The 14,917-nt window shown below is 37.5% G+C and overlaps 1 protein-coding gene and 1 non-coding gene across 4 annotated transcripts in view; one reads left to right on the top strand and one right to left on the bottom strand.

The window, feature by feature from the left end:
• Positions 1–14,917, bottom strand: part of LOC131425397 (RING finger protein 17) — a 546,443-nt gene that overhangs the window by 198,286 nt on the left and 333,240 nt on the right. The window lies entirely within an intron of this gene.
• Positions 11,759–11,830, top strand: Trnap-agg (transfer RNA proline (anticodon AGG)). Its single transcript has one exon. It is a non-coding gene; the product is annotated as a tRNA-Pro (tRNA).

The raw sequence follows: 14,917 nt of genomic DNA, 5'->3' as shown, positions 1-14,917 counted from the left end.
TCAATCTAAGGAATTGATTTCAATAGTTGATTATTCTAATGTGAACAAGCTAACCGAATTAAAACAACATATTGAATACTGAAATCCGAGCTTCACAGTGGAAAGTGGACCAAGGGATCATGAAAAAAATAAAAATAATGAAGCGGCTTATAGTCTTCCCAGGGATGCTATTATTGCATCTTGACTAGCGTCACTTAAATCACTAAAGCTCATGGGCCAAACATTAGGACGTCAAGAAATTTTGACATGTAAGTATGAAGATTTGTACTCAGGAAAATTTAGTCGAAACCGCCATCTGTGTTTCAGTCCTGGAACTTTTTAATCCATGTGTGAGTATTAGTAAAGAAAATATCTAATCGAATAAGCCCATTACTATCGTATTCAAGGGACCAATGAATTGAACAAAGGGAGCATATCTATCTTTCTCTTTAGCTAAAGGTATTTGTTTTTGATCGTGGATTCAACTTACTTTACTATGGAGCACCTTTCCGACATTTACCCTCTAAGAGAGTGATAAATTTTTAATGGCAAAAATATCTCTTTTTGTATCTAACGTATCAACATAATTTTTGCTACATGTCATCGGAAATATAATGACTTTCGAAAAAATTTTCAGTTGTATGACATAATCTCAAATAATTCGAAATTAAACTTCTCTGAAATGTTTGGTATCAACTAGCAGGCATGGCAAAAACACGGATCCGTTCTGCACGGTACTCACCTTCACTCGTGAGCACACCACCAGGAGTATTGAATGCTACGCTTCGTGCCCGTGTTGAAAAACACACACCGAACGCAGTAGAAAAAGCACTCGTAGCGGTGGTCGTGTAATTGTCAAACACCGGTGCTTGGATTTTCGGGCAGCACTGAAGTCGAGTGTTCCTGACTTCGGCAAACACCGAAGCCGAGTGTTTCCGATTTTGCCACATACGTTGCTTGTACTATAAGCACCTATAGCGCCACGGTATGACGAAAAATGCGTTTGAATGATTAATTCTTTTTTCATCAATACGCGTCTGATTGAATTCAATTGATTGACAGTATAACCAACGCATGGGTGCTCTTCGGTGCCTTCGCGAAATTGAAAACACTCGGCTCCGGTGTTTAACGAAACTGAAAATACGCGGTTTCGGTGTATGCCGAAGCTTGAAACACCAGTGCCGAAAATAAAACAGCGCCACGAGCACCGTGGCTTAGGATATTGCGTTTCGTGTTTCTCTTTGTGCACTGGCACGCAATGGCATTCTCAATACACGCGGTGGCGGTGGTTATATGAAGCACGCAGTGCAGTGCAGTGTTTGGACATGCCTGTCAACTAGTACTTATCAAAGAAGAAAACTCATAACGCCTTTCTCGTACCTGGGTGGATACAAAAGGTTATACCTTGATCTATTTGCAGTTGCAACTTGCAGTTGACTGAGCAGAAAGTAAAGTAAGTCGATCATTCCGGTTGGTTCAGGTCCAGAGTTCAGTTCCTGTTCAAGTATCACGAATTCAGTTCAGTAGGAACAGTTTCGTTTCAAAGAAGATCGATTATCATCCTGCTAATGGTCGTTTGCATTAGTGCGAATTAAAAGACAAAGTGGATAACGATTGGGAACATTATGCTAAATCAGCCTTTCTAATGGCTAAAAATATTATTTAAAGAACTATAAAAATTGCTTCTTTGCATATCGAAGATGAAAATTATCAATTTAGTGCAAATCTAGAATAGTTAGATTTACTTTGTGCACTTTTCGCACCGCGAAATTCGCCCCAAACGAGTGCAAATAAAGCCAGCATTTGAATGTTTCGCGTTTGAGGAAAATGCTCCGAACAATGTTTAATATCGTAGAGAGTTCCACAATTTGGCTCTTCTGAATGTCAGAAATAAATCCCGTACAGTATTTTAATTTCATTTTCTTTCACTGAAATATGCAAATCCGAAAATAAATAATCGGACCAAAATTTTATATGTTGCTATTTTTGTGGCCGTTGGGACCGACCATTGGTGAAAAAGCTACAAATGAAACCACGTAAAAAGAAGGCCCTTGATTAAAATTGGTTCAGTATGGAATCAATCGGCACTGTGAATAGCTCTACTGTTGATCGTTTACAGAGCCAGTTTTGCTTCAAACAAGAGCGATTGCTTCATCCTGCTGCTGATCGTTTGCATTGGAGCAAAATAAGGAGTCTATCAAAAATAAGCTATTCACAAATTTTTCTTCCCAATTATAATAAAAAACGATATTTTATTCAAACTAAAAATTGATGCTTTATTGAAAGAGGTTAAACTTGAGCATAATGAAAACCGGATGAAATTTAAGTTATTCTTTCACGAATTTTCAAACTTTTGATCGAACGCTCCTAATCAAGTTCCGGACAAGTGTTGCATCGCAAATTTTTTTGAACTTCTGCATGTTCCCAACTGTCTTACCAGTCTTCTTGAAGACCCTCTTCACGATTGCCCAGTAACGTTCGATGGGTCGAAGCTGAGGGCAATTTGGTGGATTGATATTTTTCTCAACGAAATTTATACCCTTTTTCGCAAGCCAATTGAGAGTGGTTTTGGCATAGTGAGCCGACGCTAAATCCGTGGAAAAGTGGAGGTGTACTATGCTTCTTATATAAAGGCAACAATCTCTTCTGGAGACACTCTAATCGATAGATTTCTGCCTTTATTGTTCCGGTAGTGTAAAAAATGGTTGACTTCAAACCACAGGAACATATTGCTTGCCATACTTTTCGACCGAATTTCTCCACTTGAATCGACCTGTCCGCATCGCTCACATCCTCCCCAACGACGACAGTAAAGTATTGTGGCCCTGGAAGGGTTTTTGAGTCATCCTTTACATAAGTCTCATCATCCATTAAAACGCATGCATCCGGACACTGCAAAAGACGCGAATACAATTTCCGGGCCCTTGTTGCTGCTCGCTTCTTCTGTTCTACACTTCGTTTCGAGATTTTCTGCTTCTTATGGGTCTTCAGGTGATTTCGCCTCTTGATACGCTGGATCATTACGACACTAGATCCTGCTTTTTTGGCCAAATAACGTATTGACGTTGATTTGTTCTTTATGATTAGAGATACCACTTTCTGGTCCAGTTGCGGGTTGGAAGATCCGGGTTTTCTGTCTCTTCCTGGTGGCTCATCCAAAGAATAGTGTTCTCCAAACTTATTAATTATGGCATAATGGCATGATGAATTCCAAACCACTTCGCGAATTTTCGCATAGTAATACCCTTCTCACCCCCTTAGCCATGTGTCCAGAACCTTAATTTTCACTTCCTTTTCAATACGCGACATTTTGAAAACGCAGAATTTCAACCGCACAAACAAGTAAACAAACGAAAGCTGACAGCCAAACGCACAGTATGCTGTGATCTGAGCATAAAAACCATCACAAATACATGCGTACAACATAAATGTAAGTGGATAGTTTTTTTTCGATACACTCCTTACAATACAAAATGGGGAGCATTATGCAAAATCAGCCTTCTAATGTTATCTAAAATACTATACATGTACTTTTTGCAAATCGAAGAAAAAAATTACCAACTAAGTGCTATCTAGAATCTAGAATAATTTGATTAGTTTTGAGCACTTTTCGCTGTGCAAAATTCGCACCAAACGAGTGCGAATAAAGCCAGTATTTGACTGCCTCGCGCTCGTGAAAAATGCTCCGAACAGTGTTTAATATTGTAGAGAATTCCACAATTTGGCTCTACTGAATACCAGAAATGAGTCCCATGAAACATTATGATTGTTTCTTTTACTGAAATATGCAAATCCGAAACTAAACAAACGACATCAGAATTCTGCATGTTTACAGTATGTTATTTATATACTCTTATTTGTTCCGCGTTATTTGATTGTGTGGTAGAAAAATGTTTGTCGCCAATAATTCAATTTTTAGTTTAAATGCACCGTAACAATTCTGAAAGCGAAGCAGTAAAAGTTGCGAAACTCACACAATCAACTAATACGACCAATTGTCATTTTTATTCGCTTGCACGCCCTCCAGTTATGACAGTGACATTACTCACCCGCTTTTCATTTCTTGAAGAAATCATTTTGTTACTCGGTTTCTCAGAGAAGAGGTGCTCCAATTCCTATCCAGTAAGAGTTGGTCGTTGTCGTTCGTTGGTCGGAGTCGTCGTTTTGGAACGTTGGAGTTAGAGATGGGCAAAACAGTTCATTTCAAAGAACCGTTGAGTGATGCAAAGTTCTGTTGAAAGAACTAGTTCTCCAGAGCCGTTCGTTCGTTCTGTTCATCGTTGGTTTGTTTGTTCAAAGACTAAACCAAAATTTAGTTTTGTAAGCTTAAGCGAGCAAATAAAGGTCCCTCGAAGCAGAACTGAGGTTTCGTGATGAAACTTTCTTATTAGTACCGTTCTTGAAAAAAGGTTGAGCGAACTAAAAAAAAAACAAAAGAAAGATCCCTCGACTTTGAACTGAGGACCTACCGTTCTCGAAAAAAGAACTATAGCTCGTTCATTCTTTCAAAAGAACTAGTTCTTTTGAACCGTTAGCGAACGAATTCCCCCTTCTCTAGTTGGAGTCGATGTGGTGAGTTAGCCTTTTTGCACAATGGTTGCATTCGATGCTTGAGCAGATGAAGGTTGTTTGGTGATTTCATCATTTTTTGTTAGACCAGAAGAACTGGATTCGTTTGATGATGGTGCTGAACAGTTATTATTGTTTTTGATTAAATATGACTTTTTTCTCGTAGTTTGGATTGACACGTAGTTATCAGGTACTCGTAGGTTACAAACGATTAACAAGGATATCTCCCGTGCTGATCAAATGTCACATAAGACGGAATTGTCTGATGTAGTTGTACTTCAACGTCGACGATGAGCTATTTTTCGACTTACTATTTTTCAATGCTTCCTGTTTCTATGAGAGGAACAGATGTGTAACTTTCTTTGTTATCAACATACCCAAATCACTGTAAACGTAATTAAAAAAGGAGGGACGATGAGGTAAATGAAGGCACCGGAGAAAGATACGAATAGTCGGCTTAAAGTGTGATACAAAAATTAACGAGCAACAAAAGTAAAACGATTTCTTTCGTCAACTCAATTTCCAGCGTGGTAACATCGGAAGTCCATTTTGTACAGTTTCCACCGATCGAGGGCTACCCGAGATATCACTTGAACAGAGGCAACCCAGTAATTATGCGCGGTTGTGTGTCTCCACACCCGTAATCACATGCAAGCAAGCTTGCATGTTTTCTTTTTGATTTCTTGAGCTTTGTTCAATCATGTCCACGAATAAGTAACGGAATAAATAGGTGGCTGTGCTCATTCGTTTGCATCCTACATACTCAAACCGATCAGTTGCAGGTGCAGTGCGAGTGGTCGGTCGAAAGAAAGCAATGCTTCGATCCGAGCTCCCGGACGGTTATAATTCGATCATTAGGTAAGCGAACCAACAACTGCTTGACACAACGACCGAGCGCGGTGGCATGTAGCACTCGGCACTGCCACAGAGTAAATTAGAAGAAAAAAAAAGCTCGAAAAAAAACGAAAGTGCCCATTCTCTTTCTTTATTGCCCTGCAATCACACTCTCTCCCGGCCGACGGTGAAGATATGCGATATGCAACTCATGTCTTTTCGCGACGAAAGCGGCTAAGAAGCATATTTCAGAATGAGTGACGACCGTAAATGCAGCTACGGTGACCAAACCGAACGGCATGTTCTTTTGAGTAAAAGAAATATGAGTCACAATAAAAAAAAACAAAAATTGGAAAAATTCCACACGGTGGTGATATCTATGGAAGATCCAGTGCATTTGCGACGCTTCCACGAGTTTATGCTAAAACCATGAGGCAAATGATAGCCTGATGAGATAAGCGATTCACCGCTTGTAAACAGGAACTCTGATGTTGTCATTCGATTGTTGTTACTACGGTATATCGTTGTACTTACTCGTTTGGCGCCTAGAGAGATCGATGGCTCGTGTTTACTTGCAATTTTTAAAAATATGTACACGTATGACACGAGCGTGCTGAGTTTCCACGAAATTGATAGCAGTTATATATACCTAATGTATAATTAGTAAGCGGAAAAAACACAATGTCAAACGCTTATTTGAAAAGAAAAATTAAAAATTTCTTCATTCATGGTATTAACTAACTCAAAATTTTTCCCATCTTAAAGGAAATTTGTGGATTCATAAATAATTCTTGGAGTCATCAATCTCGTTTGACTTTTTTTTTTAAAGTTATGGAAGTGCTTCTCACTGAGTGCTGTATCCCATCGACACAAATAGGTGATAATTTAAGGGGGCTAAGTCTGGCGAGTAAGCCGCATGTGATACCACTTCCCATCCGAGCTCCTTCATTTGCATTCTGTTTCTGTGTGTGAGACGGTCGAGTGTTTCTCACAAACACCTATATTTTACCCCCTCTGTCTGGGGCCGTATTCTAATCGATGCAACTGAATTGCTTGGCCGGAATCAATAATTTGTTATTTGAAGTATTGATTTTCAATCTTTTTCACTCGGTTTCAGCAGCTTCTAATCCAACAAAACACGCAGCATTGTCTTCTTGACGAATCGATATATTATTAATATAGGTTTATTTATACGAATCGATATAAATTTTAGTAATAGTAGTATTCGCGCGACTTAGTATTTTCCGGTTTCAAGATGTTCGGAAGAATCACAAAACTCATGGACTTCCCGAGTGAATGTGTCAACAATGTCGGATACTGAAATCCAGGAATCTTGAATTCCAGATACTGAAATCCAGTCTTGAATCACAGTTCTTATTCGTAGTAACTGAAGTGAAACTTTAAATGCTATCGAGGAACGAATAGAATCTTCCCAAAATATTTCTAATCGAAACTCACTACAGTATTAACAATTGAATAGGACTTTGATAAAACTGATGATGCATTATAGTTAAAGTACGTAGATTAATTATTCTATACGTTATATCAAATCATTTTATGACACTACACAAAGGTCAATGCGTCTCACTTATTGATTATTTCAACTATATTATTACTACTCACCACGAAAACCGGTGAGTTCGTTATATTAGTTGGTTTGAATTATATTATTCAATTTATAATCTTAAAGTACTATAAACCACATTGAAGAAGGAAAAATTATCAAATCCAACTTTTCTCAGTAGCTAGATAAAAAATAATTGTGCATAATTTTTATAAAAAAATACTTTTGAAAAAAAAAGTTTGTTAAATGAGAAGATAATTTTGTAGAATAGAAAAACAAGCTGTGCAATGTTGAAAAAACACCGATTACCGAAGGAAAAAAGAGACTCCTGCAATGGTCGCCTCTATCGACATGGAAGCAGGGACTCAATAGATCTATTTTAGGTATTTTCTTGGCGTAGGACTATGTCTTTTTGTTTCCAGATTTGATGTCTTAATAACTGTTTCCCTGTTTCGATGTATTCTTCAATTCCTTCTCTAAACCAATGGAAGAAAGTGTAAGATTGTTGGGAATATCACGTTTATTGCGTAAATCTTGTTTAAATAGTGAAAATAGACACCAAACATAAAAATCAACCTAACCTATAAATCTACCCTTGTTGGACGCTTGCTAGCTTCGGTCTAAGTTAATCCATGAACTGAGACACATCCAGTGCGTAGACTGCCATCTACGTCAAAAGAGTGAAACTAAAGGATGATTTTTTAAGAGAACTACTTTCTCGCTTACTGCGATTCCCATCCGAACATCCTTGAAGTTAAATTTTACCGCCAAAATGTACTGGAGAGATTCGCCATTCAGTTGATCTTTGAGTGGTCCAAACTTATTGATCGCTTCCATACATCAATTCAAATAGCGTGCCAAAATATTAGCTTATACAGGGTGAGGCATAGGATTTGAGTTTAAAAAAAACTCAAACACTTTGATGGCCCATGAGCAAGGTCCAATTTTGGCACACTCTCTCCATCATATCGGCCATCGGCTATTTCACGAATAATGATACCGGCCATAATAAAAAAAAAACAGCGACTGATAAAATAATTTACACAAAAATTCAATATGTAGCTATTTTTTACTATCATTTGTTCGGCGTTATTTAATTGTGTAGTAGAAAATATTTGTCGCTCATGAGTCAATCTTTAGTTTAACTGCACCGTCACAATTCTGGAAGCGTAGCAATAAAAATTCACACAATCAACTAATACGAACGATTGTCATTTGTATTCGTATTCACGTCCTCCAGTTATGACTGTGACATTACTCACCCGTCTTTTTATTCAACTCGTCAGTAGTCCCGCGTCAATCTCACGGTTATGTCACTGACATTACCTACTTCAAGTTTTTTTTTCTCGCATAATTTAGGCAGGTTCTTTTCGAAGAAATATGAGAGGTTCTATCAACTTCATAGTAGAGCTCAGCCCCTTTGAATCACTGATTTACTGTAGTTTTTGTATTACTGAAATTCCCTTGTTGCAGCGGAAATATAATATCACTATCGCCAGCTTCAAATATTTGTAGAGTATGTATTGGCTTGTCAGTCTTATATAATGAAGAACTCCTATAGTTTCACTTCTACTAACGTTTCGGTTAGAATTGCGACTAATGGTTTGAACGTTCGCAAAACACATTGTAGATGTATTATGACCACTATAAGTTTAGCGAAAACTTATTAAGACTGTGTCTTTGAGAATGGTCCGATAAGGTCCGAAACTTTTAAAGAAAAGAAAATATAGGAGTTATTTATTAGATAAGACTGACGAGCCAATACATAACCTGCAACGGGAATAAATATCGCAGTAGCTCTTTTGAATAAGTTTACTGGTTCTGAAATGAACTGATGAATAAAATCACTATTACGATGTTTCTTTCATAGTGCTGATGTCATATTCCTCGAACGCGCATTGTTGGATTCTGGACCAAGATTCTGTAGCTTGTTTCTGGGATTCTGGAACTGAGTTCTGAATCTGGAATTGAATCCTGCAGCTTGATTCGGGACCTGAGTTATGAATCTTGGAACTAAATTCTGAGCCTGGAACTGAATTCCGACTCTGGATTCTGGAATTGAATTCTGGCCTTGGGTTCTGGAAATTGAATACTGAACTGGATCCTGAAACTGAATTCTGGACCTGGATTCTGGAATTGAATGCAGAACTTTGATACTAGAACTGAGCTTTGGATATGGAACTGAATTCTAAACCCATCGAACATAGAACTAACTGGAATTGCTGTGGATAAAATCGCTCATAATTTTATATTCGGTATCATCCAATCTGCTTTCATCGAATAAATTGAGAATCTTAAAAAAACAATTCCACTGAATTTTACCGGTTGTGTAGTGCACGAGATGCATATGAGGACGAGACGCCACTGCTAAATTCCAAATTCTGGATCAAAAAATGAATTCTGATTTTGGAATTGAATTTTGCATCTGAATTCTGGAACTGCATTCTTAACCTTGAGTCTCAAACTTTGAAACTTGGAATCTAAAACTGAGCTCTGAAACCGAAACTGCAGTACATTGTAATTTTACGCGGTTCTTTATACGGATTTTTTTACGCGGGTTTCGGAAGCTACGCGGTTTTGTTACGCAGATTTCCGAAGTGACGTTTCAGGTTTTCTTGTTTTGTCTTAGACATGCGTTGCGAGCCAATGTTATACCGAATTTTTTAAAGTCAACTCTCTTACACTTAGAAAATTTTCGATTTAAATTTTTGTTTCTGGATTACACCAGATCTCAACATTTCATGCATTTCTAAGACATTCGGCATAAAAAAAATTCTTCAGTTTTGCGGTTATTTTTCTACGCGGATTTCCGACTTTTTTCGAGATTATTTCAGAACTGGAAGTTTCACGCTGTTCTAACACGAGCAGCAGTTTAATTATTATAGGCTGATTTGAACAGTATTTCAGATTCTCAACTTTACCTCATACAAAAATTCCCACAACCCCACCACTCACACACATTTGAGCGTCATATTTTGACATTGTATGTATTACAAGAAGTACTTTCGCGTTCCTTAAAGGATGCTTTTAGCGTACTTCTAATCAAAAACAGTAAAAATAATCATGTGGAAAAATCTTTAAAACGAAATTTTAATATCACTTGAAACTTTAATAAATTCCAAAGAGCACAAAAATACGTCTGCACGAGTCGTTATACGAAAAAGATTTGTTTACGATCGGTACAAATCGATGTTAGTATTGCATGACAACTATACTTTGTTACTTTACCCAGAAAGTGACATTTGCTCTTTACCCGACTTCTCACTGTACTCCATTCACTTTTATAAGTAAAAGTTTTCGAATTACGACGATATAATTCGCCATTTTCAAAAATCAGTCTTGAGTCGAATCATTCACTCTATCTGTGAAAAGTTGAATGTTTGCCATTCTGAAGACAAGTGCAAAGTTTCACCCAAATTCGAGCTAGTCGTTCCTGATTTAATTACCTCTACTGCGTAAACATCAACAGAGCCAATCACTGGGAGCGCGTAAAAAACAAACGGCGAATCCTTATAATAAGTGAATCATGTTTCATGAAAGTGAAAAGGCGAATCATCGATAAAATCCAGTACACATGGAAGTATCCCTCAACCTCTTCGAGTGCGGTCGAGCAAATCTGTAGAAGTTATTAATCCAACAAAGTCCAACCCAGGTCTTAGTCACTGGTCATAAACTATTCGACGGTAGCCAGACGGGGTGTCGTGATGATGATGATGATAGATTAGTGTGTAGTTATAGAATCCAACTGGAAATGGCATACACAAAGGGTTTGTGGGTATTGGAGGCTTTAATTTCATTCCGTTGACATGCTTACATTTACCGACGGGTTCGAAGTAATTGAAAAGATAAAGCGCCTTCGGGGAAACTCGAACAAATGTACCAGTGCAGCAGCAACCACTACAGCCGCCCTGCAGTTAAGGCAATGAATTAGCTGATGCAATGTTACTGCAAGGCTCCCGGTTTGGTTCGGACAGAAATAGTCCGGATTTCATTGAGATAATATTGCGGACAATGGACGCACGGTTTGAGTTAAAAAATGAAGTAACTAAGCTTGGGGCATGTTCATGATTGATCTATTAGGAGCAGGAAGTGAAGGCGTGATTAGTATTGTTTCATTCATTGGCATTGACCGGGTTTTCGTGACGATGACGCTTTACAAAGCTCTTATTGCAGTTAATAGGACTGAATTGATCAAAAGACAAACTGGAATAAGACTGTAGACGGTAGGAAAATTGTACATTTGTAGACAACATCCGTTTATTTTGTTACGTCTTAAACTGAATACTTTCAATGTAAAATTCAAACCATATGTTCGATTCACGTCATTGCTGAAATTCCCTAATCTAATTTGCTAGATCTATTAATCGCATTTATTTGTTCGGTTCCATTTGCCTGCTCGCACACCATGAAATCGTATCAAATGCTCATGATTCAGAAACAGGGCTCCAGTTTGACCGGGAAGTTAAGTAAGCCCACGATTCATAGTCTAACATTCTGTTGTCTCGAGCCACTGTCGTGTCGAACATTTATATTGCGTCAGCATAACCAGAAACATTAATATTGAATTCCATGGTGCGATTTTTATTATTCCTCATCATCTTCAACTGACTACAGAGAACGCATCAATTTACTCGGTGATAGGTGGTTTTCTCTTTCTTCCACCGAAGCAGCAACCACACGAGCAATCGAGTAAAACGACACAGGCAACGCTGTCATGCCAACGCAACCGACTTATGCGAACGCGAAAAGAAAAAATATCCAAAAATCGCTTCCTACCAATGACCACACCATCGACGGCGCGGTCATTCAACGGGCTCGTTGGTCTAGGGGTATGATTTTCGCTTAGGGTGCGAGAGGTCCCGGGTTCAAATCCCGGACGAGCCCACAAGTATGTTTTTTGGCGGTTTGTATACAAACCATCGTTTCCTTTTTGCAGAGAAAAAAACTCTAATTTCCATTCAACAGAAAAGAATACCGGTTGCGACTGGTTGAAGTACTTTGTTTTGGTCGAATAATATTAGCTGTTATATATAATATAATAGAGTTATATTTTTTTCACAGAAGAGACAAAACATATTAACTACAAATGATAAATTAGGCGATTTAAAGCAACATGAAAATAAAATGTGAAGTGTGAGGGTATCAAATCATATTTGGTTTTTATAAAGCTTCAGCTTTTGTTTTGGTTTGCAAGTTTCCTGATTAATCAAATTTTGAAGTTGAATGGGATTTACTGGATGGTTTAAAACCAGGTTATTGAGTAGTCTAACGGATGAAAAAAACTCCACCTTCGCGAAACTATCGTTCAAAATAATAAATTTAAATGTTTTGCATTATACACAGCTTTATTCGAACAATATTTTGTAATTTTTCGTGGAAAAATGTTGAGAAATAAGTCGGTGAAAAAGTTTTTCGAAGACGCGTTTTAGAAATCATGATTTACGGTGTCCACTGCTAAGAATTATCCGAAGTCCAAAAATCAGAGCAACATAGTTAAAGTAGATGTTTTTCTGGAGTCTAGAACGTTTTGGTTATATATTTTTAAAATTTAAAGTGACCGATTAAAACCAAAATTGCGATTTTTCTCGAAAACATCCGCCATTTAGTAACTGTTGGGTATTTTATATATAGAAAGCGAGTACACAATTTGAAAGAAAAATGGTGCAGAAGTTTTTGAATGAAATGGACACGGACTTTTTAAACGTGCTTTCGAGTTTAAAGTTTATTGTCTCTAAAATCGAAACTTTATTGTACAAAAAATCGAAGGAAACAGGGGGACGGGACGGGACTTTCAAAAAATTATATTTTTCCTTTGTATTTTGTTATAACAAAACATTTCAAGAACCATTTAGGGATTAGTAAATTTGGTGCTAGGGTACATAACCGTTTTTAATATTTTTACGTTGCGTCTTTGACTCATCAATGCTGAGCAGCTCAAATTGAACTGTTCAATGCTGAACTGAGTCAAAGACGAAACGTAGAAAAATTAAAAACGGTTAAGAGCTCTAGCACAAAATTTGACTAACCCCTAAATGTGACCAAATTTGCATCGGCCATAAAAAGGCGGAAACACGTTTTCGTCCGGCACGTCAGTAAAGACAATGCACTCCGTTGCAAATAAAAGAACTGTTCTGCAAATAGCTTACGTCTGCTTAGCGGTTCAAATTGAACTGCCGAACTTTTGTATTAAACAGTTCAATTTGAACTGCATTGCGCTGATGACGAAACGTAAAAATATTAATTTTAAGAATGTTTTGTCAAATTTTCAAATCAATCGAAGCAGAGCTGTTGAGTCTGTGCACCTAGTTCTTGCCTTTTCGCAGTAAAAAAGATAGCCCATAACTTCCAGAGTCCTAAAAATTAAAAAAAAACATTCTTGAAATGTTTGGCTATGAGAAAACACAAAGAAAAAAGAAACAAAAGACCTTACCCGCACCTTAATTAGATTTAGTAATTGAATAGTCAATAGGTTGGTAAATTAATAAGTTAGTAAGTTGGTAGGTTAATAAGTTAGTAAGTTAGTAAGTTAGTACGTTAGTAAGTTAATTTTGGTGTTGACTTTATTGCGTCACTTACACTATTATAGTGACAGCCATTTGATCTTCGATTAATGATTCAATAGTAGCGAGCCGAAGCTTGTTGAAATCGGTTCAACAATTGTGCAGTTTAAAATATAGTCGATAGGTGCACACATACACACACGTTTTCCGATCTTGTCGATCTGAGTCAAATGATATATAACACTATGGGTCTTCGGAGCTGCGATCAAAATTTCTCGATTTCTCCAGCAATTCTATTATTTTTCTGTAGAGATAGGTAAAAACTGCAACTAAATAAAACGAATAGTGTTATCCACGTTCACTTCTATAGCAGGACATCAATTACAAGAGTTTGTGTGAAGGATTGTAATTTAGAAATACATTTGCATGATCTACACTTATCCGCAAACGATGAATATGTTCGGAAAACCATGTCGCAGTACGAGAAAATTCTTTCCTAGGAAAATTGTTCGTGCTTACTTGTGCTTACCTGCTCAAATGTATGTGGGACAGGTTGACTCGCTTCGTTTTATTGGAGCTCCAAATTGTAGTAAATTAGTTAAAAATGTGAAACATTGGGGAAAGGAATTGTGGGGATTCTAGAGGAAAGTGTGATCATAGAATATCACTACGAAATTTCCAATAATTATTCCAGTTGCTGAAATATTGGCTTCATTTTTTCCCTTTTTTTTCTTTTTACACTTTTTACGTTTCGCCTTTATCTCATTAGTGCATCAGCAGTTTATGTTGAACTACTAACACCACCTAACGGTTCAACATAAACAGCTGATCAAAGTAGTGTCGATAGCGACACTTATAGATTACTTAATACTATTTTTAAAACATTTTTTGCACCGAAGTGCCATGTCTTTACTAACGTACCGACAGAAAACGAAACTACGTGACGGTATTCGTCAACAGATCGTAGTTATTTAGGGGTTTTGGTACCACATAAAATAAGTTGGTTTCATGTTTTTCCTACATTTAATAACAGTCACTACCCTCCTTAGAACTTGCCGAATTTGCGTACGTATGTTACGAATGCGCTTCCAATTCCGTCTTATGTGGCATGCGATCAGGGCACAATGATTTCATATAAATCGCTGGTCACCTACGACCATCAGCTGGTCACATATCAATCTTGATGAAAATCTCTCCACTGCGGTAAGTCTTGCGAGAAATTGCACAAGAAGTCATTCACACCCATGGACAAGGGTACTCTTTCTACACCGGCCCCAAGCAACCCAAGTACTTCTGAAACAGTCATCAACAGTAATGAAGGACTCTCATCAACAAAACCAATTTAGAACAAGATACACCAGCTCTAAGGAGTGTATCGAAAATAAGCTAGCCGCATACACTTGTGTTGTACGCATGTATTTGTGATGGTTTTTTATGCTCAGATCACAGCATGCTATGCGTTTGGCTATCA

This window comes from Malaya genurostris, chromosome 1 (genome assembly GCF_030247185.1).
Source record: "Malaya genurostris strain Urasoe2022 chromosome 1, Malgen_1.1, whole genome shotgun sequence".
Taxonomy (NCBI): Eukaryota; Metazoa; Arthropoda; class Insecta; order Diptera; family Culicidae; genus Malaya; species Malaya genurostris.
The sequence above is the reverse complement of the archived record's forward strand: the minus strand, read 5'-3'. Positions and strand labels throughout refer to the sequence as shown.